A 25,759-nucleotide genomic window follows, 5' to 3' on the forward strand; every position below is an offset into this window, starting at 1 on the left:
CAAAAGGAGAACGTGCCCCTTCACCTCCGCCTCTCCGTGCAAGCGCTGCCCGCAGCACTGGCTTCATAGAGCTTTAAATGAATGTAACAGATTAGCATTTCCCTGGGTATCACGTAAATAAGCTTTGTTTGTTTGTTCTTGGTTGTGTTGGGTTTCATTTGTGGTTTTGTTTGTTTTGTTTCTTGTTTTTGTTGTTGGTTTTTAGTGCTAGTGTTTTATGGAGAAAAGGTTTAATTTCCATCAATACAACATGTCAGATATACAGCATCTTAAAATGCCCATCCTTTTAATTATCTTGTCATGCCATTTTCTTTAAAAGATTATCTACTTTAAAGCTTGGATTTAAAGTCTTTACTTACCCACTTACTGAACTTAAGTCCATACTAGCACTGGACTGCACTGAAGCCTTCTGGATAAGCCACACTAAAGGATGGAACAGGTACAACAAACTTTCCCTGTCTGTCCTGTTCTACTCCAAGTTCAAAGGAAAAAACAAACAAACAAAAATACAAACTGTGGCAGGTTAACCAAAAAAAAAAAAGATGGTTTCATAGGTAGTGAATGATGAAACTATCTTTGGAAGAAAGTAAGGAGAGTGGAGAAAAGAGCGCACTAACAGCATTTATTTATAGTAGAGAAACACCCACTATCAGAGATTAAGATAGTGTCAGCTTTTCCACTATGATCCCATATTTCAAAAGTTTGTAACCTGGCCATGAGAAGTCGCTTCTAAAATTGAATCTAGAATATAGACTGAATTTAGTTGTGTTCTGTTTATTATTGTCGGTAAGTGGATCCCAAAATATGTAATAAAAATAATACACAAAAAAACAGCTACACCCAAGTCAAAATGAGGTACACTGATCATTATCTATGTTAAAGGCATATCAGGCACAAATCACAATCAGGTACCCCTTGTTCTATTGTATTTAAAACAAAGGGATTTTTAAAGTACAATGCTTCTTTCCTTTGTTTGTTTTTGGTTTTGGTTGTTACTATAGCTTTAATTCAAGATCAAGAAAAATCCAACTGAGCAAACCATGCAAGAGCACTGTAAAACACAGGAAAACAAAATACGAGGGATAAGCACTGAAACAACCCCTGCTTCTGCAGCACCTGCAAGATCCATTTGTTTCTCTGTGGAGACACAGAGCAGGAGTTTTTAGCTCGAGCAGGGGGCTGGGGGATCTAACTTGATAGACTCTGACCTTTCATGAAATCCCTGCAGCTTCCCCCCCAATCTATTTTTCCTTCAAATATTTTTCCTTTCGAAGGCTTCTGAAGAGCAAAGGTTAATGAAGTAATCTATGACTGAATGCTAACATATGCAACGTATGTACAGAAAAATGCACATCCCATTTTTCACATTTCTCTGGAAACAACTATGGTCTCTTATAGCTGCAATTTTGAAAGAATGCAATTATGGTATAGAATTTCAGCTACCTTTGGGCTGAGGCCTCTGGAGACATACAAAGAATTAGTGTATTGTTGTGCAATACATTTGTAAAATCATGTTCCTCTAATATCCTTCTATAAAGCTAGAGCGCGATCCCTCTTAGCTAAAAATCCCATCTTTCTTTTCTGCTGCTTGTAAAAATACCTATTAACAGCCTAAAAGCTTATTTTCAATTTTTAAAAATCAAAACCGTGTGTCAACTAAATTAGCATTAACTAAGACAACAAAAGAACTGCTCTGCCAACGACAAAAAGTGTAAAGCAAAAACCAGGCACTGAGGGTAACAGATGTGATGGGGCTGGGCTACTGGAGAGCAGCAAACCTGAGACGCGGGCTCTCCACTGATGCTGGTCGTTGGCTGCTGAGTTTAGGTACGAGCTTAGATAAAATGTGAGCAGAGAGGTTGGACCAGAGTCAGCTAGGCAAGTCTAAATGACAGGCATATCTAACATGCGGAAACCTGCATCCTCCGTCATGCTCAGACATGACTTGTAAGGTGCTAAAATCAGTCACCTTTTGCTACTTTCCTTAGTGCACTGATGGGCCATCCAGGGACTAAGTTCACTTGCAGCAAGAAAGTCCAGTCATTCCTCCCCTCTCCTTGGTGCAACCGACTGGACGAACCTACACCAGGAATACTTTTGTCCCAGAGAGGTCCAAGTCCGAGCTGGCTTAGACTTAGCTTACGGGACAGACAAAAGGCAGGCAGGAACTTAGAGATCAGGTTTATTGATTATAACAGAGAGAACTTCAACCAGTGAAGCTGGAAATCCACTTTGTAGCCAAGTGATTCCTAGTAACTCTTTTAGCTCATCTAGAATTTCAGCGCAATGTGTTTTTTCATGCTTACTGACAGCACTGATATTTATGCCATCTAATAAAACGAAGTCAATTAGTATCATTATACTGGTAAAACTTCAGGCTAGTTCCTTAACCCAAGTTTGGGTACATGGGATTGCAGAGTAACTTCTGAGGTCTGGGGTTATCATACAGCAAACATACGACTATTACGAGCCGTGAGTCAGCTGTCGGGGAGAAGGGAACTGACTGCTGAAGACTGTACCATATGTCTTCATAAAGCCCCAGCAGAACAAAACCAACACCTAATACAGAACCAAGGAAAAAATGACACCTACTGATCTTTCATCAAACAGTACTGCTGATCACCCTAACACCTTGCCATGCCTAACCCTGAAAGAGATCAGGGACTCAGCGTGAGGCACAGCTGCTGTGCCTCAGCCAACGCACACACACCAGAGCTTTGCATGGCACAGCTGCATTTACTCGACGGAGATGGGGTGAGCCTTTTCTTTTGCACCATTCCCTGTGTATCAAGCCTTCAGAATTTCTCCAAAGCTGCTTCCAGTTCTTCCAAACTACCAAGCACTGCAGGTTTGATGCTGAATTCAAACCCATATTATTCGCACAGATTTTGTCCCCCAGTTTCAGACAAGCCCAGGTTTGGCCAGAGCTCATCTTTCCACTGGAAGAGCAAGTTTACAAGCCTGACCGTATTCTCAAACCTATCACCCGCAGGATGCTCACTGTATTAACACATAGCGAACTCCTCTCCTTTCGCTCACCCAAGTACAGCAGAACTTACCTATTGCAAAGGTCCTTCCCACAGCCTCTTCCCTCACCCTCGACAGAATTATTTTACTAACAGCAGCCTAGAAGACACCCCTTTGCTCTTTTCTAATGTTTTCAATAAGGAATGCAGAATTATGCAGCAGCCACATTCCTAAAACATATTTGTATGTTAAAAAGTACTTGAATGCAAATGTAAGCATCTTTTGGATTTTTCATTGATAAAAATCTCTATACTATTATATATGAAGGCAGGAACAACCGTAACCTCTGCATGTTAAATACAGTAATTTTTGTCAAGGTAAGTAATACTTTCCTTTTGCAATGCTGTTATGTGTGCAGCCAAGTAACTGCACTGGATGAGAGCAGCTTTGTGTTATACAAGCAAGCATGAGGACATGAACCCATTCTGACTTGTGAACTTTCAACCCAAAATTCACTTGAACAGGATGCTCTTGGGGGAAAAAAAATACTGACATAACGTGTTTCTGCATTTTAATACCTAATTTGCAGGGGGGAAAAGCAACATAAGATGTATATATTGTAAGCAAAACAAGAGAGGATTTTTCGTTAAACAACAGACATACCGAGACAATAATTATCAAAGTTTCCTGGTCAGTTAGGAATTAGTTAGGATTGCCCTCTAAGAAGTTAATCATTATAATCACATTCTTTTCTGTACGCTTTGCCCTAAACTGCAGCACTGAATTAGCTGTGAATTACAAATTACAGTGTTTAACCAGAAAAGCACACCTGCAATACCCAGAACGCCCCCCAACATACTACTTGGGTCAAGACCACCACCCTTTTGCTCACGTTGAGCAGCAACAGCCTCCCCGAGCTGAGGGCAGCACCTGCAGAGCAAAGGGGCCGCAGGAGAGCCGACACAGCCGGGCTGCCCGAGGGGGTGCGCGGGCAGAGCCTGCACCCACACCTCGCACCTCCTGGGGCACGGGCAGCGGCCGCAGCGGCACGAGGGCTGGGCGGGATGGAGCCCAGTGGGTGCATCACAGCACGGCGCCCCGTGCCCCCGGCCTCCAAAGGGCAGAGGCACGCAGCCACATCCCACCCCTCGACTTACTGTCGAGGGATGGCACGAGAAGAAACCCAAGGGCTGGTTTCTCTCGGTGATAATCACAACATTCACGGTGAGCACGGCTGGCTCCATTCGTGGATAAAAACAAACGCCCTGTATAGGAAGAACAAGACGTTCCCCAACAACGTCAGTAAATCCTACGGCACCTCCTAATCCCACAGCAGCCGCCAAGCGCGTCCCTCCTACCCCCGCACAGCTCCCCAGGGGCAGGAGCAGGGCTGGCAGCCCCCGGACCCCCCCGCAGGCCGCCCCTGCCCGCAGCCGGCCCGGCCGCACGGCGCAGGCCGCCCCCTAGCTCCGCGCCGCCGAGGTGCAGGCGCTGCGGGGCCGCGGCCTCCCGGCCTCCCTCTTTCTCTCCCTGCCTCCCTCCCAGCGCCGGGCAGGGCATTTCCCTGCAGGCAGGGGTGCAGGGGAAGGAGGGAGGGAGGCAGAAACGCGGAGAGAGGCTCAAAAAACCTTCCCAGCGACCAGCGGCTGCGTTATCACCGTTTTTACTCATTTGAAGACCTGCTTTTGTAGTAACATCTCACGACGAACTTCTGAGCGCCTGACTACCACCCCCCATGCAACAATTCCAAGTATTTCAAACCGCAGCCCAAAAGCGACCTTCCCCCTGCGCGCCCTGCTGGGCCAGAAATCCCCCCCAAATCTACATTAAGCAGCCTCTTCTCATGTTTCCCCATTAATAATTGGTAATCTCTCGAAAGATTTGATTAGCATGTATTGAATTTCACGGTCCTTTGATTAGGGCAGGGCAATGAGTGCTGCTGGGACTCGCAGCCGGGCCTCGTCCCACAGCCCGGCCTGGAGAGCTGGGCTCTCAAGTAAACTCCGTTATAGCTCCTCATGTAAATAACCTCTAGTCTTCCAAAAATATTTAATAAGAACTGAGAGCAGGTGTTTTTTTATTGTTTAAAAAAAAAAAAAAGTTGTATGTGATAGAAGGCATGCCTTGACCTCTGGAGGAGGATCTCTCCCCCCATATCAGTATACAGACTGAGCTTTTTTCCAGTTCAAAGGATCAACGTTTCCAAAAAGGAACCTCATGCTAACTTTGGGATCAGTTTTATTATTGAGGGACATTTTTCAGCCACAAAGCACTACGGGTTGCTCAGGTTTGATGTGCTGAGGTGAGAGAAAGAACAACTATACAGATAAAAAAAAGATGTTTGCTCTGAAACAGCAGTGATCCAGGTTTTCAGAGCAGTCTCATTATTAGCACAAGGAGCAAAGAGGATTTATTTAAAATTACCTGACAATTTGTTCTGAGGTTTGATCTTTTGTATTTCAGTTAAATCCTACTTATTTTGGTCCCGTTTTAAGCCGATTCCACACAGCCTAAGAAGATACTTTCATTGCCTTCATTTTACACATTTTTGGATTATGGTGTTCTTTTGTTTCTGTGTCTGGTGAACTGGGTCTCATCTGAGCAGCTTCATGAAACCCGACAATAAGAGAAAATCTGCTGCAAACTGGCCCTAAATAATCACACTTTATAGAGAGCTGGTTCTCACAGCAGAAATTCCTTTTACAAAGAATACTAGGAGATATTAATGTCTCCAAATACAAGAGAGATACCAATGTTTTCCCTCTGCAGCATAAAAAGGCAATAAGCACTGCCTCCAGGATAGCTGGACTCCAAAATCTTCTTTCAGACTCACAACTGCATTTGAGCACTTGAACCTACAGCACCTGAGCACGAACTCAGGGAACCTTCTCCTTCTGTCACCACTCCTACAAGCAAAGCAAAGCAAAGCACCTCCTGTCAAGGCAGGATGGATCTTGTGGGCCCAGGAGTGAGCCCCTGCCAGGCCCATCGCCGGAGCGGCCTGGTCCCCTTGTGCAGCAGGCATGGGGTCCTGCAGGGCTGCAGCCCGGCCACATCCTGCCTCACTCTAGGGGCTGGTGGGGAGGCTCAGCACCCTCACACCCCTCATCTGGGCACCCCTGGGGGCTGGGTCAGCACAGTGAGGTGACTTGGTCCTGCCAGTCCCTCACTAGTATAGGGTTTGTCAAGGAAGGAAGGTTGGGCTGACTTTGGGGCCTGCCTTGAGAATCAGATCCCTCCTGTACCACACTGTTCAGGTACAGGGTACAGTCCTGACCTCCTTGCCTGACACAGAAGTGTCAGGTCAACCTTTAGCCCCTGTCAGCTCAACTATTTGGGTCTCAGTTCCTTGGTCTCTCATTGTCCTGTGTTTAAAGCAGGGACAGCAGTGTTCCCTTCAAGGTGGGCCTAATTAAAGTTGGCAAAGTGCTTCAGGAAACCCAGTAAGGGTTACAAAGGACAAAGTATCATCTCGTTACCTTTGTATTCATTTGGTCTCTGCATACATTTGTTTTTCTTGAAGACACAGAAAACCTGCCGTGCAACAAGTTACTGGGGGAGGCCAGGATGACGTATGATTTTAATCACAACATCTGTGAAAAGGTTCCACTTCAGGAAAAGCTTTGGTACATCAGCCACGACAGAAACAATGAACAGCTGTGTGAAATGCTACACTGTTACAGGACATCTAATTAAAGAGAAAAATCCTGAAAAATGGACTCTAATGGACTCTGTTCTTTCTACTGCAGAAGATAGGTCTATCCAGCAGCACTGCCTACGCAGATGAGGTTTTATTTGTTTCACATATACAAAAGACATTCAGCACAAACTAGTAACATGAAAAGAGCCTTAGAGACCTTTGCCTCAGTATTTGTATGCTATTCATAGACTGTTTTACCAGTGTTGCCATCTGTGCCAGCCTTCCAAAGCCATTACCTGGTCACAATTTCAGTCCTGTAAAAGACCAGCTCAGACTCCATCATAAAGCATTTCATCAGCTGAATATTTCAAGGTTTTCATTACCATCATAAGGAAGCATTAATGATGATAAAATAATCAGTCAGCAAAAATTCTATTACTTCTCCTTTAGCGAATGTGATCATTACATCCTCACTCAAAAGTTTCTCATTTCCTGAGGGATCAGAACAACTATTAGCTAAAAAGCACAGAGAAGGTACAACTGACACCCATTAAATGCATAATCCCATTGCCATAGAGAAACCCCACTGAAATTGCACCCTGAATATCTGTTTCAGATAGGTGTTTCAAAGGCTTCTTGCTTTTATTCAGATTAAGAACAAAAAAAGTGTAACAGAGAAAGATGTAGCCATATAACACAACCCTTCTCTTTCTGCTCTCTCTTGTATTTTGTCTTTCTGTGCATTGAAAGCTTATTCTTTTAGCCGGATTAGTTAGTTAAAATGTGTAGTGTTCTTTTAAAATGGCTCTCCATATTTCTCTCCATGGATTACTTTGAAGCACAGCACGTCTATTCTTTTAAACAGGTTCACTCTCTTCACAGGTGTTCATTAAAGTGTGCTCGACTAATCCCCTTCGCACTGAAGTATGCAGCTTTTAAAAAGGACCTATGCTAAAAACCACCATTGCCAAACTCTTCAATGCTGTAAAATGCAGACTTTCAAAAAGAATTTCTTCGGCTGCCTTAAAGACCACACATGCTCATCCTGTAACAAATACTGACCTACTTAGTTAACCTGTTTTTAAAATGGCATTTTGTCTTTGAAGTTCACAGAGGAGGACCAGCCACTCCAGACTACAGTCAATTCCTGTATCTAGTTGTTGGTGAGAGTGCGCATCAGAAAACCCACCAGCCCATAAATAATAGAGGTGATTCTCTCAGCAGCTTGTTTTCTGAAAAACTGACTTCACGGAGGAGAAAGGTTGAATGAACAACCATCTTTTTAGATGCTTTCCTCACTACCCTTGGCAGAACATTCAGGTAACACTTATGAATGTAGCCTCTCATCCACCACCCTTCCCAAACTTCCCCAGATGTGGTCCAGATTTAGTAGCATTAGGCCGGGCCCACATCAGCAAGTACAATAATATAGATCCGTAGGTGAAAGGTAGGTGAAAGCACCTGGTGCCTGGGATCCTGACACCTCTGGTATATGTAGGTTGGGTTTACCTCCCATTGCATTTAGTCTGGGCCCCCAGACTAGATGCCCTCAGTGCACACACAGCATGATGCTTTCACCTCCCACGTCTCCTTCTCCCAGGAAAGGAGACAAGTGATATCCAGGCCATTTTCTCATGGCTGCTATGTTGTGACTATTCCAACTTTTAAATTTCCTGCAGGTGTCCATTTGCTCAGGCTGGCAGTTCGAAATACTGCCCGAGGCACCTGCTGCATGTGCCAGTGCAGCTTTGTGCTGCAAAAGTGTTCTCTAATTCAACAAACATTCATAAATCTTAGGGAAATGCATTCCTTGTTGTCAGCAGCAGGAGGCAACCAAGATCAGCTTTCAAAGCAACCCTTTGCAGCACACAGGCATGTTCAGATCCCTTTAAAACTGAATTTGTCACATTTCAAGTACTTCGGGCACCCTTCTTTGAAGATCTCACTTAGCAAACACTAAATATGCTAAAACCTATAATATTGGGAAAAACATTAAAATCCACTTTACCAATAGAGTGGCGAAGGCAGAGAGATTGCTAAATGCAGAAAAAAAATTGTTGTTAGGGAAAAAAAAAGTGTATAATCCCTGGTTATATCTTCTAACTATCAGAGACTGCTGTCCTAACACACAGGATTCACGCACAGGGAAAACAGTTGCGACCCAAAAAAAGAGAGAACAAGTGTCCATGACCACCACCTAGCGCTCAGCACTGGTGGGAGATAGGAGCTGGACTGCCTGCTGAAAGGATGCTCATGTATTTTACACAAAGCCACAGTTAACTGAAGTGACGACGCTTGGACCACAATTCTCAGCTGCCCCTGCCAAAACAGGAACCTGCTGTAACCAAATGCAAAAGGCATCTTATTTCATAAACATGATTTTTACCTGGTGTGGTCACTGAAACAAGTAAAACAAAAAAAAAATCATGAAAGTGATGCTGATGTGCAAATGTACTTTGGAAAACAGGAAGGAAATTCAGACATGAACTTTTCTGTTGGAAAAACTCCACATGTGGTTCTTCACTGTTATTTTGGGCAACTCCAGCAAACTTTCCTATTGAACTGGAATCATGGTTTATTCCACACTGCATTCTTTAAACATATGTGTAAAACACATATAGCCCATTATTGCATAATGCTACCCAATTCACATGAGTTGGAATGCCCGGTTCTATGAAAATGCTAAAAAATTTTACTATTTGATTGCATTCCCAAAACAGAGAAATTTGACATTTTGGTGTCCTAAATATTGCATAGTAGCAAGTCAAGAAAAGATAAATATCTTGTTTTGGAAGTGGAGTGTTGTGCTCTGATATTTCCTGTAAAAAAATAATAAAAAAAAACACAAGCAATTGACATTTTTGAAATCCATGTATTTCATTGACATTTTGATGAACCGACTTAACCTTATACTGACTGAAGTCTGACTCCTGAACTGTAAGTCCCATAAAGCAACAGACCATTTTCTTCCTGACCACTTAGTTTCCTGAAGCAGACTTTCCTTCCTAGTGCACCCTGCCACAGACTTCTTAATAAACTGAGAAAGAGGTGCATTTCTTGCCATCAGCTACCATTTTCTTTTGTGCACTGAAAAACTAGTTTCCATATAATGTGTACAAGGTTAAAAAAATGTGGATACAAACAAAACCTCCTGAATTAGATCAGATGAACTTAAAAGAATTAAATTACTGCAACCTTTATAATAGCAACCCTAGGCAAATAATTTTAATCTTGACAGAAATGATTCCAAGTAACGTATAGAGAAAATATTGACTTTGCAAAGACAGCTTTCCAACAAAGTGCACAACTGTACATGCTAGCCAATAGCTTACGTTATACACCAGTACAAAGAAGAATGCAGCAGGGGCTTCTGTTGTATTAAGAACTGTCCTAACAAGGTCATGCTTTTGTACTGCACCCCTCGATAGTGTTTTCTGCTTTTGTCTGTTTAATCTGATTATCAAAGTGTGAAACTGTCATTCCAACCAGGAGAGAATAACAAAATTAAAATGTCTGTTTTACAACACTGCTACTTCACAGAGCTCACTCCTATGAATTTCCTACCCAATTTTGCAGGCTGCAGAAGTGCATAAACATACTAGGATTCTTGACACTAAGCCAAAATCTCTGATCTAGCAAAAAGTATTTGAGAATGTCTTTGCCACATCAAGGCTCATATCTTTTCTAACTTAAAAATGTGCATGCTGTTTTTGCTTCTCAAAAAAAATACATTTGTTCTAATTCCATGTAAATTGATCCAGACTTTGGTTGGAAAATTAGATAGGATAAAGATCTCTTCACAATGATCCATGTGTTTAAAAAAATCATTAGTATAAAAGAAAAATCCCCCAAATCATAGGCCTCGATAGGCCTCTAATTTCTAATAAACATGTAGTGAAAAACTTGCCTGTCTTAAAAAATGAATTTGGATCTATTATAAAAGTGCCAATAACACATTTTCTAGATAAATGTGTTTCAAATTACAAGTATTTAAGTCACAGGAGGATTTTTTCCCCACCAATTACTTCTGAAACCCAAATGCATCTACTTTTCATTTCTCATCTCATTAACACAAGGTTATTAATCATTGCAATGTGTGCTGGTATTTGACATAAGATGATCTAAATGCATAAGCTTAAGCAAGACAAAACACCAAGACTATGCCCTTCCACTTGGAGTTTTGTTGCTGTAGGTACTACTTGAAATTATATCACTTTTTAATGTCTTACTGAATAGCAAATTAATCCATATCTCTACTAATATGAATTAAAACAATTGACCTTGATGCTCTATTAAAACAGAAAATATTGACTTGAAAATATTTAAGAAAGCAAAAGTTATAGATCCTGATGTTCTGTGTAATCAAGAGCATTATTTTTAGAAGCACAGGCAACAAAGAAAAGTAATTTTATACACTTCTTGAAACATTATATTCCAATTATTGACTGATTGTTTGATGTTTAGCATCAGAGATGCAGAAAAAATAAATAGGGTTAGAAGGGCCAGACAAAAATATTATATGTGCTTTATTTACAGAGGGAATACAGGTCTTGTAGAGTGCTCAAGTTCTGTACGCACCTTCAAATTTAGAGCTAGAGCAGACAAATTGATTTAAAAAAAAAAAAACAACTTTCTATAAGGTCCTTCCCTCAGAAGGAAGATTTTACTTATGACACTAAGGCATGATCTCAAGTCAAAAATCAGATCTGCAACGGGGTTTCAATTAGACCCCAGGATAAACCAAGCTTTTACCCTACAGGTTTCTGCTTAAACATAGGGGACCAGGTGTGCGGTTGTTTTTTTTTGTGTGTGTGTTCAGGCAACAGTCAACTGGGAGCAGTCTCCTCCCCAAACCTATATATATTGGGCAAAACAAGGACAACATATCCATCGTTATTTTGACTACTAGTTTAGTTGTATGAAATTCCACGTTACTAAGGAATTTTTACTGTTTGACAGCCAAGTGCATCACCAGAGTTTGCAGTTCTTAAGAAGTCTTTTGTACACTGTGAAGAGCAGAGTTGACAGAAAGCATCCTTCGCAAAGCAGCACCTTCATTTCACACTGGCGTGGTGCTGTACATTAACATATGCTCATTAGTGAAGACCCAAACTCTGACAGCTGATGAAGTTTGCCTAGGACATTCTTCCAAAAGGTGTTTCATGAATTCTTATAGAGGAAATTTACCTTTTCACACCAATGTAACAAAACCAGACCAGTCAACATTTTGCAACTGCAGTTACAAGTTTGCCTAGGGAAACAGAATTCCCCATGGCCCATATTCACTCTGTGGCATGCCCCTGTCCTCCCCTTCTACCCATGCATTTCCCTCGTGGGCTACAGAAGCTTACTAGGTTACACTGACTGTAAACCAAGATATTTCTGATACACATCTTCACGGTTTCTGCATTGTTTTTGCTTCTCCACACTTCTGACACACATGGTGAAGCAAGAGTGGAGTCCTTGGAGTCCATTCCATGGACAGATAATTGTTTCAAGGGGCAGCAAGAGAGCCTGGAACTAATCCAAAGCTGGATACTTTCAGATTTTCTACGGATTGCTTTTCTAATTACAACAGGAGTAAATATTTTCCTCCTGGCACTTTCCCACCAAATACTGACCAAGATATGGAAATGCTAATTCTAATGTCACCGTCTACGTCTTCCACATAATGTCTCATCCTCGAGGTGAGAGAGAAAATTATCACGTATCTCATTTAGCATAAGCCAAGCCTTTGCTCCTTCTCATACGTCAAGTAGCTTTGCTCATTAGCTTCCCTAATTCTAAAAAATTATTGAACTTTTTATAAAAAACATTTGCTATCCTGAGATCAGAGCTTGCCTCCTGACAGGAATCAGCAGATATGAACCTTTGTAATGAGGATTCCCCATGGTACCTCTGAAGTCAGCAATGACAGTAGCTTTGCCACCTACCACATGAAGAACCATTAAGGTCTGGAGTCCTCCACTCTGTCCGAGCTGAGCTGCCTGAAGAGAATCGGATTCACCTTCTACCTCCTGAGGGCAAATGAGCAGGAAACTTATTTTCTACAAGAGAAGAAAAAGAGTCAGCCTTGCTGCGTGTTGCCAACTTCACCAGGCCATGCAAACTCAAATAAAAAGCTGACCGTGTGTGTGGGAAACCAGGACAGAGGGAAACTATTAGTCAACTCATTTCAGCAGAACATTTGTACTGTTTTGGTAAAGATACTCTATACTCCCTGCAGCTGCTCAGGCGTGCTCTCCCAGAGCTCTGGGTCTGCACGTTACTTGCCGACAAGTCCAAACTCCTCAGGCTCCCTCCAGTAAGAGGGCCGGCTGAGCAACCTCGGCTGCCGCTGCCGTCTGCCTCTCCAGCTGTCAGTCAGCAGCAGGAATTCCCTCACCACATAGCTCTGTGCACTGGGATTCTGCATCTGGCTGACTCTGGGAGCACCCAGCTCTGCTCTGAGCAGGGAGCAAGGCAGCAGGAAGCAAGCCTGCCCTCTGGATTCATCCCCCAAAGAAACACATTTTTGAATTACATTTATCTTTATGCCATCAGAGCCTACAGGGGAAAAAAAAATGAAGTGATCACAAAGCGATTACTCCCTTCTCTGTGGCTGGGAGCCAGGAATACACTAGCCCCACACCAATCTTTTGCTTCATTTGAAACAAGCGGCAGTTTGACTAGCTCTGTGCTTTTAAAAGCAGAGATTTGCTGGTTTTAATCTGTTACAGACAACAAAAACTGAAAGCAAACATAGCCGTTTCTCTATCAATTTTGCAAGTTTCCTTGGCTTGTCCTAAAAATCAAGGCACTCTTTTTTCCAGTGCCAGACCAGATCCCATATGTTTACAGCCTCACCTGAGACCTCAAACCTCCCTTAACTTACCCTACCTCTGACTTCAGTACATCTGACCTGCAACACCTGACACCCCAGCTAGAAAAGCAGCATGCCCCCAGCTAACACCTTCTCAAAAAGGAGGGAAACTGTTTAAGTGTTAGAATTAGCACTAGGTAAAGCATTTCAATGACCACTGTATTAATTTCTTTTACCTTTGGGGTACATAGTATTAACAAGAAAAAGAAGTAGTAGTATTAAAGAAGAAAATAGTATTAAAAAAGAGGAGAAAGAGAAAGAACACTACCAAATACAAAGGATGGCTCCTTTCCATCAGTCACGCAGAATTCTCTCTGTAAGAGAACTTTTAAATATTACCCTAATTCTTGGAAGGAGGGCTGCTAGTGGGGTTCACAAAGCTGTCTGCCTGCCTAGATCAGCATAATTGCTCATCCGTATTGTTTGGCTTGATAAAGCCACATACACATGGAACAGGTCCTCACATGTCCTTTGATACGTTGCTACAAAGACTGCTGGTAAGAGGAAAAGAATAAATCAGCTTTTACATCTGCAGAAAGTAATAGGCTTAACATACAGCAAATACAACTTAAATTAGACATCAGGCAAAGCTTTACAGTGGTGAGGGTAATTAAGAGATCACCAAGAGACCATGACATCTCTGTCGTTAGAGGTTTTTCGTTACAGCTTAGGCAAGAGAACGGAACAGGTTGCCACTCCCAGTCCCACCTCCTACAATCCTGTGTACCTGTATCGGGATGCAGAAGCCACAGCTTTTACCTCAATTTATTTAGTAGGCATTGTGGAGTACCATCAGATATGATACGAAGCATAATCATGTTAATAAATACATGATAATTCAGTAGCACTGAGAAGTCCTGGGAAGACATGCACCAATGTGTTAGAATGAGGACAAGGCAAATGCACCCTTGTGTGCAATTTATCACTGTTAAACTCTGCTTAATTTCTGCTTGGGCCTCTAAATGCCCGAGGCCAGAGCCTGCGAGCAGGCAAGAAAGCAGTGAAGCTGAAGGTCTGTGTGCTATGTTATAGCTACTATTTAATAAAAAAGCTTTCCATTTTTATTCCTAAATTGTTTGTTCGTGTCAGTTTATAGCCATCACAGTGGCAACAGTGAAATGCTTGGACCCTTAAAAAATTGTCTCCTGCAGAGGACAGTGCAGGGACATAAGCAAGTGAAGACTTCCACTAATTATAACTTCAGCCTTTGAAAGGGACGGGATTTCTTCTGCTAGAAGTTCTTAACCCCTGATTCCCCTGGAGCTCTGTCCCTTTGCCATTTCCCACCCTGAGGAAAACAGCTGATCTGCCACAGGATTTTAAATCCCTGTCAACATTCACATGAATGTTTGGACATTTTGCTTTTCTTTTTTTCTTATTCCTACTTTAATTTAAAGAAATAATAACAAATCTCATCTTAGCATGGCCCACACCTGCAATCACAGGTAACTGGTTGAGACCAGCAGGATTTAACTTTTGCGAAACATTCAGAGAAGGTTTGCTACCAAGCAGATGGCAAAAATCCGGTATACAGCACAGAATGTCTCAATCCCAGCAAATACCCTCTGAACATCCCTCCATCAAATCGGTACCTCCTTTGCAAGTCACATAAGCCTAAATCTAATTGACGAGTGATGATTGCCTGCTGCAGCATGCTGAATGCGCGACTCCAGCGCTCCCCAGGACTAGCCCAGCACTGAACGCTAGAGAGCAGCATCTCTCCAACATACCAAGAACCGCACGCTTGTTTTTTCACTTCTGTTTTCCGAAGGCAAGAAAAACCTGACCCCTATTCTGGGAATTCAGTGCACTCCCCTAAGAAAAGATATCAGATGTCCGATCAGACGGGACTGAACTGTAGATCCGCTGGGTAGCATAACCACTGCACTGCTTCTGGGTACTGGCTGCTGACGGCCTCCAAGCAGCCTTCCCAGAGTTGCACATCCTTACTGCATACTTGATCTTCTCATCTGGGGTATTTGTATTACTGCAGCATTTAAAACATAGTTCCATACCAGTTCCAAGTTCCTTTTGGAGCTGCTTGTGCCTGTTCAGTCTGCAACCTCATTTTAGAAGAGTTAAATAATACAGGGAGTTTACAGCAATACTGGGAATTAGACCAAAACGTCTTCAGTGGTAGCTCTTTCCAATACTCTGTGCATCCAAGCCCACATAACTCAGGCCACGCACTCAAATAACAGCATTGGAATCTAAATCTTGTTTCCCACCTGCAGATACCTGCTCATTGGGTCTGGCAGGTGTGTGAGGGTCCTCACACGACGCCTGGCCGTGCTCAGGCACAGCTCCGGTGAGACGGTTGTACCGTACTGCTGCAGAGAAGGCAGCAAAGGATACCTACCAGTGCTGCCCAGAACAGCAAGTCTGTGACATGCAAAGCCTGTCTCCAGAGAAATGCAGCAGAGTTTTCAGCTCTTTTGCTGGAGCCCTGAGTCACGGGGGTGAAACAACACCAGTCCCACTGCTGATCTACTGGCAGCTTCGCTCCGGTCGGGGTAACTTCAGTAAATATCATTCAGTCCAAGACAGCTTCAAAAGGCATAGAATGGAAAGACGTGTCCTTTATTTTCTTAATACAAAGATGTTCTTTCCCCAGATTATGATATTTTTATACATCTGGTATGAGAGCCTGTTGAAATGTGAGGTATGAATGTGCAGATGTAAAGTACAGATACACACGTACTTAAAGCAGTATTCTCTGTGTTGCTTTGTACTTTAGCACTTAGGAAAAGCTCCTGTGTTGATAAGAATACTGACTTTTATTTCATCATTGTACATAATTCATCACCATGACCATCAGATAACCTACATTCTGGCAGCAGCAGAGACAGAAACAAAGATTTTCAAAAGGAGAATCACACGCCTATCACTTTAGTTCAAAGGGGGTTTAATACATATATGGCTATTACTGTCTTTGGGGTTAGATAGCAATACTAACTCATTGCGCTAGTATTTTTTCTCTTGTTCGACACTGAAATGTTCAGTACGTGGCAGCATATTTTTGCTGAGTGCCTCTACATTCCCTAGCACAGGAGCCTCCAGGGCCCTGCAACCAGCTGTAATACAAATCCTGAACTGTTTGTTTGATAGCAAGCAGCCAGCTAGTCCTACTACACAAGTTTCTCATGACACATTTTAGGCTAACCTATGACCATCCAAATTAGAATAATAATTTTTTCCTAAATGTTCATTTAAAAAAAAAAAGAGAGAACACATCACTAGCATCTAAATCATAACAGCAAGTTTCACCTGTTACTAAAAATATTTAGCAAAACATTCAGAATCATCACAGACCATGCCAGTTACCTTGTTGGCCAATTATAGCCCAGTTTAAATGACCAATGTATTTAGAAGCCCATTTCTTGAAAAGGAATGCAGGTAGCTCTGCATTTTGTTATCCTGCTCCTTTCTTCTCCAGAGGAAAATTCCTGCTAACCCCATCTCCCTCCCTCCAGGGGAGAATCAGAGTGAAGGGGTGGAATCAGAGCCAACACCAGCAAAGTCCCTAACTACAGGCAGCAAAAGGAGGAACCGCTGTGTGCCAAGCACTGCACGGCTATGTGTGAAGGTGCCCAGAAAAACTTACAGGACAAAGAAGTTCACAAGTGAAGACAGGAAACGCAAAGACTTACTGAAAGTTAGAGATGAAGTCTGTGGAAAGCCAAGAAGAGAACCAAAGAGTTCTGTCCATTAGTCTGTAACCCTGCTCACAAGAACTTTGATCCCATCCATACTATTGAGCCAGTAATATTGATCATGTTTGACACTCATCTTTTTGTTGCCTGAAGTACCTAAAAGTAAGAAGATACAGTGCTGTCCCAATGAGCAATATTCTTTCAGACTTCCTGCCATCTTCTTGGTAGCAAAACTGATGAAACTCAACTCTCAAGTTTTTGCTGTTCCACCACACAAATAGAAGGACAGAAGGAAGCAAATGTCCAATTTACATAATTTTAGTTCTACAGTAATTACTATGTGTGAGGAAATATTGACTTGAGTGTAAATGTAAAGAACTGTGGCTATTTAGTGTGAAATATGGAAGCAGAAGATAAAAATGGGGAATAAGTAAAAAGAAATAAAACGAGGTTTAATAAAGTCAGTTTTGTCTCAATTATCCACTCATTGAAACAGGGATGTTAAACACTCTCAGATTTGTCAAGTTTCAACTTTTAACTTCAATTCTACAACTACAAAATACATACAGTACCCAACAGTCTATAAGAAATTAAGTCCTCTTATGGCAAATGAAGATAGCAGAAAACAGATGTTTGTTTTTAAAGTGTTGTGTTTTCTCAATGAAAACAAAAAGAACCCATAAGGTTCCTTTTGTCATCTTCTTTCTTGTCCTGCTCAGCACTTTTGGTGCTGGATAGCAGAAACTCTGAACCAGAGCATTACTGATCTGTATTGTCCTAAGTATTATTTTCCTGAATTATGACAGTTTTTAAAACATCTCAGCCAATGCTGATCAAAAAAAAAAAAAAAAGAGACCATACACAATTGTTTCCCTCGTGAAAAATGCTGATTTGATTTAAGCTAAAACATTCTGCAAAAGATGTCTCTTCCTACTTGCAAGACTGAAACCTGCCATATTTCACTTTTATGTTATGAGGAACTAACCACATCAACCTTATCAAGATGTTTTGATAAGGGTGAAACAGAATGCTTCAGTATTTCTTTTAGTAAACATTTATTTTGTTTTGATTGAGGATGAAACCAATGGACAGAAATGCCACTTCCCACCCAGCTGTTCACAACAATTTTGCTAAATCTACCAGCTTCATGAGGAGTCTCATTAGTTTCAAGAGACTCTAGACCAGGACACAGAAACACAGACGAGCATGGAAGAAGCACACAGCATCTCACAGTCTTAAAGGTCTTTCTCTATAGCTAAATCCTCTCCAATAGCTGTTTAATGCATTATAAAGACAGGGATAGTGGGTAGAGCTTACCTTCTCCAGTTCTGCTGCAAGTGTCATTCTACAGTCAGCATAGGGACTGCTCTCTTAGATGGATTTTTCACCGTAATATTTTACAGGTTGGATATCAACTGGTGGACAAAGTCCCAGTCCTTCACTGCTCCATTCCCAATATACAAAACCAGAACTCCATACAAGTTCCATCAAGCAATATTTGATTTGAATTCCTTTTCTCATTTCTTTTTCTTGACCTTTCACTCCTTTACATATTATTGCCCACGTTCCCTCTTTCCAAAGTAGTTGTTGATTTACTACTTTACATTACACAGACTTTTCTTAGCTTGGCTTGTCAGTAGTAGAGATACACTGAGAAATCCTTATCTGAAAGCTGGTGATGCCAATGAGTCCCATGAAGCTGTGGACTCTGGCAAGACAGTACCTGCTTAATGAAGATAGCTTCTTTGCAAAGCCAATACGAAAGGTGATGTCTACAGCTCCCTTCTGCCTATGCACAGAAAAAGCCAGGATAATAGGGCTTTCAACCTAGGCTACCTGAAGACAAGGAATAGTGCAGACTTGACATGAATTTGTTTTTTTTACCCTTCTTCTCCATCAAACTGATAAAGCTTGGAGAGATTTTCTTCATGCTTTAGGTATCTCACAGCATCTAAACGTAGATGGGATCTCAACCTAATGCCATAATCTCATTGTGGCAAAAAGCAGTAACCATTGTGTTTTGCAGACTGCCTATTTTAACCCATCAGTATCCAAAATCTGTACACCAGGGCAACAACACTGGAGTAAAAAAAGATGTCATCAGATGAAAAGGAACAAGCCAAACAGATATCACTTATAGAGAGTAAGCATCAAAAGTGACAACTGAAGCCAAGAGTCCTGGGGGAGGGAATGCTGGTTTGTCCTATAATTACGTTCTCCCTCCCTTTGTCAACCTCCCTAATCCTGTTTCGAGTGGGAGTCATTTTCTGACAGGGAAAATAATACATATGGAATCAAACAAGTTGTTTCAGGCAGAGCAGAGCAGGAGGGAAGGGTGGGAAGTGTGCTCTTCAAATAGTTTCTGCTCTTGCTTTTCGTCTGCTGACCACAAGCTGTGCAATGGGAACTGCACGACAGGCTGCAAGGACCTGCTCGACCAAACAGCCATCCTGCTGCGGCCTCCTTTCTGCGGGGCTTGCTTCCAGCAAAGAACATCTGAAGGGAGCAGGAAATGAGACAGTCTTCAAGTTCAGATGCTCAGTTGTGTGACCCAAAATAGCCCCATCCTTCACCAAAATACATGAGCGCCTTAGATGCAAGCTTACAACCAAGGTCCCTGAAGTCCCAAAAAGCTCTTCAGAAGCCCCAAGGATTAGGCTCGGAGACTGGACACCTAGTCTTGAGCCTTGGCGCCACCACTGGATTCTTTTGTGGTTTTGCAGTCTCTCATCTCTGTTGCCCAGCAGGGTCATGACAATGGCAGGATTTCCCTCCCATAAAGAGTATACATATCATACACACACAGATATACTAAATCCTGCACCATGCTGTAGTCAGCTCATTAACACCTAAAATACGCCAGCTTTCCTGCTAATCCCAATTTAAAGCTCAGTCGTTTATTATAAATGTATGCAGCCCAAAACTTGGGTTTAGAACTTTCTCCTCTGTCAGAGCATACCTGCAAACTTGGTTATGGCCAGCGCCCGCAGTACAGCTCGTCCCTGCTAGGTAAGTCCAAAGTATAATACAGTTGTTTGTTAGGAGGGGGTTAGGCAGCTCCCATGCTTAGCTCAAAGGGAAGCTTCGTTGGGATTCGTGTTTCTGTCTTTGAAATATGCTGGCCATTAGCTTTTTCCAACCAATTTTGTGAAGCACCATGACTTACACTGAAATTCTACTGCAGGAGCACTTTCTCTAGAAATACCTGAAGTGAGGATCATCTGGGGCTTTTCCTTGAGTCAAAATAGTTCGAGGGTCTTTCTGCGATGTCTAAGATCCTTCTGTCTGATTGATCAAAAAGTTTAACTTTTTCAAGGCCGTCAAATGAGTTGGACAATGAAGCAGAAAGATGCAATTCAGAACTTCTTCCAAGTATTAACCATCTAACAAGTATGAAGCAAGCAGCCGACTTGTTTTCCAGTTCTCACTGCTAGGTATTGAGTAACATTTGGTTATTTAAGAGTTATTTGGCCTTTTTCCAATACAGTTGACAGCTAAATAATATATAATCTGGTTTTCAGCAAAGCAATTACCAAGTAAATCTGAATACACTGGAGCAGTAAACGACAGGTTACAACACCTAGGACAAGGTGCCACACCTGAAAAAGCTAATATTACCTCAATAACTATTATCTGTAATCACCAGAATATGCTGAAATTATTGCTTTATTTAGTGGAAGATTAAGCCACCTGTTCTTGAAAACACGTGCTAGGTACATGTTTACTGCCCCCCATCCCCTTTTTCCAAAGGGACTCCACTATCATTCCAGTAGCACATTACTGGAAATGATGTGTGAACCTCAAGTTTCAGGGCCAGATTACTCAGAGACAAAGTAAATGCTGCATTGTTCAGAGACAAAGTAAATGTTGCAGTCAATTAAGCTACGCACACCTCTCATGAAGCAAAGCAGAGAATTTGATCCTGTGTCAGAGCTCGTAATTGGAACTGTGCAAACACTACATTTTCAAAAAAATAAAAGAAGTTAAGTATGCCAAACTGAAAAGCATTTCATCTGTTTACACTGAAATGACCCCTCTGATTCCTTATTCTCAGCAAAATATTTCTGAGGGTCAAAGAAAAATACCATATTTGAGACAAAATTCAATATTTCCTATCTAGCTGGATGAAAAGGAGCTTAAAAGTTAAATTAAAGCACTTCTATTTTCTCCCCCACAGTTGGTTGAAAAAAATAGTTTAAAACATTACAATTAATTTAAATCATATGTTCTGGGCGGAACTATAATTTTGAAGTACTTTCTCAACATTGAATCAGAAACATGTTGCTGCTGTCTCTTTATCATTCTTATTTAAGCCACTAAGGCTTTTCTTTAAGCTGTCCTCTCTGCTTTAAATTTCACAGTAGCAGTACTGAAAGCAAGTAATAACAATCATCACCAATGGCTCTCCCTAATCAAAGGCGTTCGTTTAGAAACAGATTGTGATGATAACTACAGCAACAAGAGGCAGATGGAGAAGGTACAAATTACAACTTCCCTTCCCTCCTCTATGTCAGTCCAATGCTTGTGATAATATTTCCATCCAGCATTAAGCCGTAGGACAGTCCAGAACATCATAAGACCACAATTATGAAAACTGAGCTGTTTGAACATACCATAGATGCTTTGTGAAAAGAGAGTATAGCTTCATTAAGGTATTGTTATATGCTGTAGGATTTTTCTGAAGTTATATGTCTGCTACAAAAATTACTACCCTGTAGTGGTAAACACATCATAAACCAGTTAAATGCATTTGTGCAGTCTTCAGAAAACAAGATATTCTATCATCTCAGCCAAACAATAAGTATCTGGAATGAACACGCTTGCTATTGGAAGAAGGACTGAACCAAAACCGGACCTCAGCTTCCAACCAGCCTGGAAGAGTTTTGACCCAGTTTTGCACTTCCCAGCACACATCTCTCTCTCTAAGCCAAACCGAGGGTACAGTTGCATCCTTAGTCTTTCACAGACAGATACAAACAGGCTTTGCTGTCGCCCCAAGCAGCTTCTGTGCTATTCTTCTGGCATAAGTAGGATGCAGTGCCAACGGCAGCACACCTTGCCCTTCAGCAGCTCCCACCTCCTCAGCGCGAGCCCTGTACCAGCCGTGGCAGGGCAGCTCCTCATCCAGGAATCGCGCACACATGGCTGAACTGCTTCAGTGCCTGCTTACACGCTGCCTCCAGACCTCCCTGGAGGCTCCTCTGCCAAACACCCCTGCTCTCGCAAAGTCTCATCTTAAATCCAGAACCAGCTCGCAGCTCTTCTCAGAGGCAGCCCACTTCCTAGCAGCTAGAGCTACGGGCAGCACACTAGTGGCACATGGGTGTGCTCTGGCACTCGCCCTGCACTCGCTGCTAGGCGCTGCTCCTGCAGAAGTTAGCTGTAGTCCCCCGAGAAGGGCGTTCGGGCACGTCGGCCTTTTGTTTCAACGCCAACAATACTGGGAACCTTAATTCTAGGTTGCCAGCATTTCTTCGCACATCTATCTCCTACTCACTGCAAGCAAGAGTACAAATGGAGTTCACAACTTTTTATTATTATTATCTGCCCTTATGGCCAATCTTTCCTCATGTTCCATTTAATACCCTGCTTTTACGGGCGCACCTTCTAGGGGTGGTCGAGCTGGCATTGCTGAGGGCTGGAAGAACCCCCTCTCCCTCAGACTTCACGTTAACTGCTTGCCATTTACCTGGATTTAGTTACAACAATTTCAAAGGCTGGCTATGGCCAAAATTATAGCCGATAAGCATCAATGCAGACAATTTGTTTCAGGGTGTGTAGACTGTCACATGATGACTGTATCAAAGGCTTGACCGTATGTATTATTGTACGCATGGATGCAAACATTTATTGTATGTGTTAATGTTTTCCTTTACATCTTAATGAATGGATTAATTCAGGAATGCTTTAAACATATGAGAATAAGTCTACATTAGACAAAATATCTTTAAGGGAAGTCTTGATCTTTCCCATGACCAAGTTTCTGGATGTCAAGTAAAAGCAGTTGTAATCAAAATTTCAGGGTTTTATAAAAGCTACCGAAATCAAAAGCTTAACATGCCCACGTTTCTATACAAGACAATAGGACTGTTAAGGGAGGTTTCAAACTGCTAGCAAAATAGCAAAAACGACTTTGTCAGGACATTCTTTTTAGAAGAAAACCTCCATCTCAATGCCTTCACAGTCCAAATCGGGACAGTAGATGGTGCTGTCTGATGTCTTCTCCCCGAGCATTTTATTATCGCTAGCATTAACACGCTACTCTTAAGGCATTTTTACAATACGTACTGAGAAAAGTTAATACTGGGAACTTGTTAAATTATTTCATAATCAGTAAATACATATTTACTCTATATTTATTCGCTTCAGTTCAAGGCATATATCTTAGAACACCTTGCCTCCTCAGAAAGTGAGGTTTACCCATTTACAGGTCAGTACACCCTTATCAGATGCACGACAGAATCAGTCTTCGCATAACTTTGTCACGAGGACTCAGCCCTCCCAAATGTTTTTGGAGAAAAAAGCCATAGGAAAGCCTAACAAAAATTATAGGCGAACACTTCAAGATCTTTAAAACACCAAAAATGCTATCAATTTGCGGAATGTAGTACATGAGCCCTACAGAAAGTAGAAGTAGTTAGAAATTTAAAGCCAACAAATTGTTGTTGTTTGCTTTTCTTTTTGTTGAACAAATAAACCAAAAAAAAAGCCAGACTAAACAGTGAAAGAGATTCCAGATTGTAATGATTTGAGCTTCAACAAGCTAATACCGTATTTATAATTGAGTTTCTTTTTTTTCCCCTCCTGTTGTTACTAATACAGCTCCAATCTCATGCCTGCCGGACCCTGTCCTCCGATCCCATCACTCTCCCTTGACTGACTCGCTCAACATCACATTCAAGCTTCTTGTCCTTGCTTTGAAGTCGGTCACAGAAATAACCTTCCTGTGCTGTCACTTCTATTTATAGCTACCTCTTCCCTGACCCTGACCGATTCGCCCGTTATGTTAGCCTAATGGATATGCCCGTTTGTGCCCCCATCTACTATGCACCTTCCTCTGTGCAACCTACAGGATCCTACACATCTGTAACATCACTTTGGTCTCTTTGAAGCTTTCAACTATCTCTCCCTGAACAAGAAGTCTTAGCTAACAAAGAATCGGAGAGGGCAGCTAAAAAGGTATCTTTTTAAAACCCAGAACATTTGTACTTCTGTAATATTTACATTTACAAACACCACGATCTCAGGACACATACCCATGGTTATATTCAAAGGCATTCTAACATTTCAGCAGACTGTCCGCATGCTTGCAAACAGGCACGCACAGAAGTCTTTACAGGACTGACTGCGTGGTTTGACTGGTCGCCGCAAGCTTCTAAAGCACAAGAGCAGCTCAAGCGGTCAAAAACAGCTGAAGTTTTGGATGCACAATTTCTTTGCGTGTCAACACAGAGAGCAAAGGGCCCCAACAAAAGGTTTGTATGGACATGGTTGAACAAACAAATCAACAGTACTGCACAAGGCAACAAACAAACAGGAACCGAGTCTTGCATGCAACTTGTTCCATAACAACCAGGTTTTGTTTTCAAAATACATATTTTTCCGCAAACAAAGGCTTCATGCTTTATTTCCTTGTCCAAGAAAATGGACATTTGTCAGCCTCCCCAACACTGTTTTCCCTCTCTCCCACTACTCAGAACTTTTTAGCAGTGAAAGTATTTGGAAGCAGTGGTGTCAGACCAAAAAGAACAACCCCTTTCCTCTCATTCTTTGCAGGGCAAGGAGACACTGAGGAGGATAGGAAAACCCTGAATAAGCTTCTAGCTTCATTCAGAGACCAGAAAAATCTTTAAAAACCAGGAATAGCTTTTGTCAAAATCACGCAAGTGCCTCGGGAGCTCCGCACAGAGCAGCCTGCGCAGCCTCAGCCTACAGGTACCACGAAGGATGCGGCACAACCTGAGCACAGCGACGGACACGTGGCAGGAACGGTGACAATTTTTAGGGCACTGGCAGAGAGCTCCTCCAGCCCCTGCTGCACAGAGCTCTGCCAGGGAGAAGGAAGAGTATCCTGCCAGCACAAGGGCAAGGCTGCCTTAATTGCCTCCATTTGCGATGCGAGTCACGGCATTTTAATTCCTGCATTCACATAGAACATCTGATAAGAACTTCGGTTGGTTTCAGACATTTTTAGCACAGTCTTAAAAGAGACTCAGTTGGATAAACAGAAACAGCAGCAGGAAGGGCAGGAGGAGCCACAGTGGATGGAGAGGAGAAGGGAAGGAAAGTGGACAAGGGGAACAGCGGGACTTGCTGCCTGAAGGACCGGGGGACTCACCATAGGCACAGCATAGCTGTGGAGCCACGGCTGCCTTCAGAGAGGCTGGCGGCGATTCCTGACCCTCCAGCGGCATCAGCCAGAAAACTGCACACGTGGCACAGTGGTCTTGAGCAGTTAATAGCTTGAGCCTTTCTTAAAACCATGTTTTTCCCCTCGAGTTTTTCACTGCCATAAATAAGAGGGGCTATATTCACCCTCTGAGACAGGGATACATATTTCAACTCCCAGCAGCAGCTGCAAGGAAGGGTTGGGAGACACGGCTGTTCTTCCCAAGGGGGCTCCACAGAAGGAAGACA

General features: G+C 42.4%; 1 long non-coding RNA gene across 3 annotated transcripts in view; it reads right to left on the reverse strand.

Moving 5' to 3' along the window:
- The window catches only part of LOC308199496, a 71,103-nt gene that overhangs the window by 16,739 nt on the left and 28,605 nt on the right, over window positions 1-25,759 (reverse strand). For all 3 annotated transcript variants that reach the window (XR_013954681.1, XR_013954682.1, XR_013954683.1), the window contains exon 2: window positions 12,541-12,654. This is a non-coding gene — a long non-coding RNA (uncharacterized lncRNA). The remainder of the gene's footprint in view (window positions 1-12,540; window positions 12,655-25,759) is intronic.

The sequence above is a fragment of the Anser brachyrhynchus genome, assembly GCF_964034855.1.
Source record: "Anser brachyrhynchus genome assembly, chromosome: 9".
Taxonomy (NCBI): Eukaryota; Metazoa; Chordata; class Aves; order Anseriformes; family Anatidae; genus Anser; species Anser brachyrhynchus.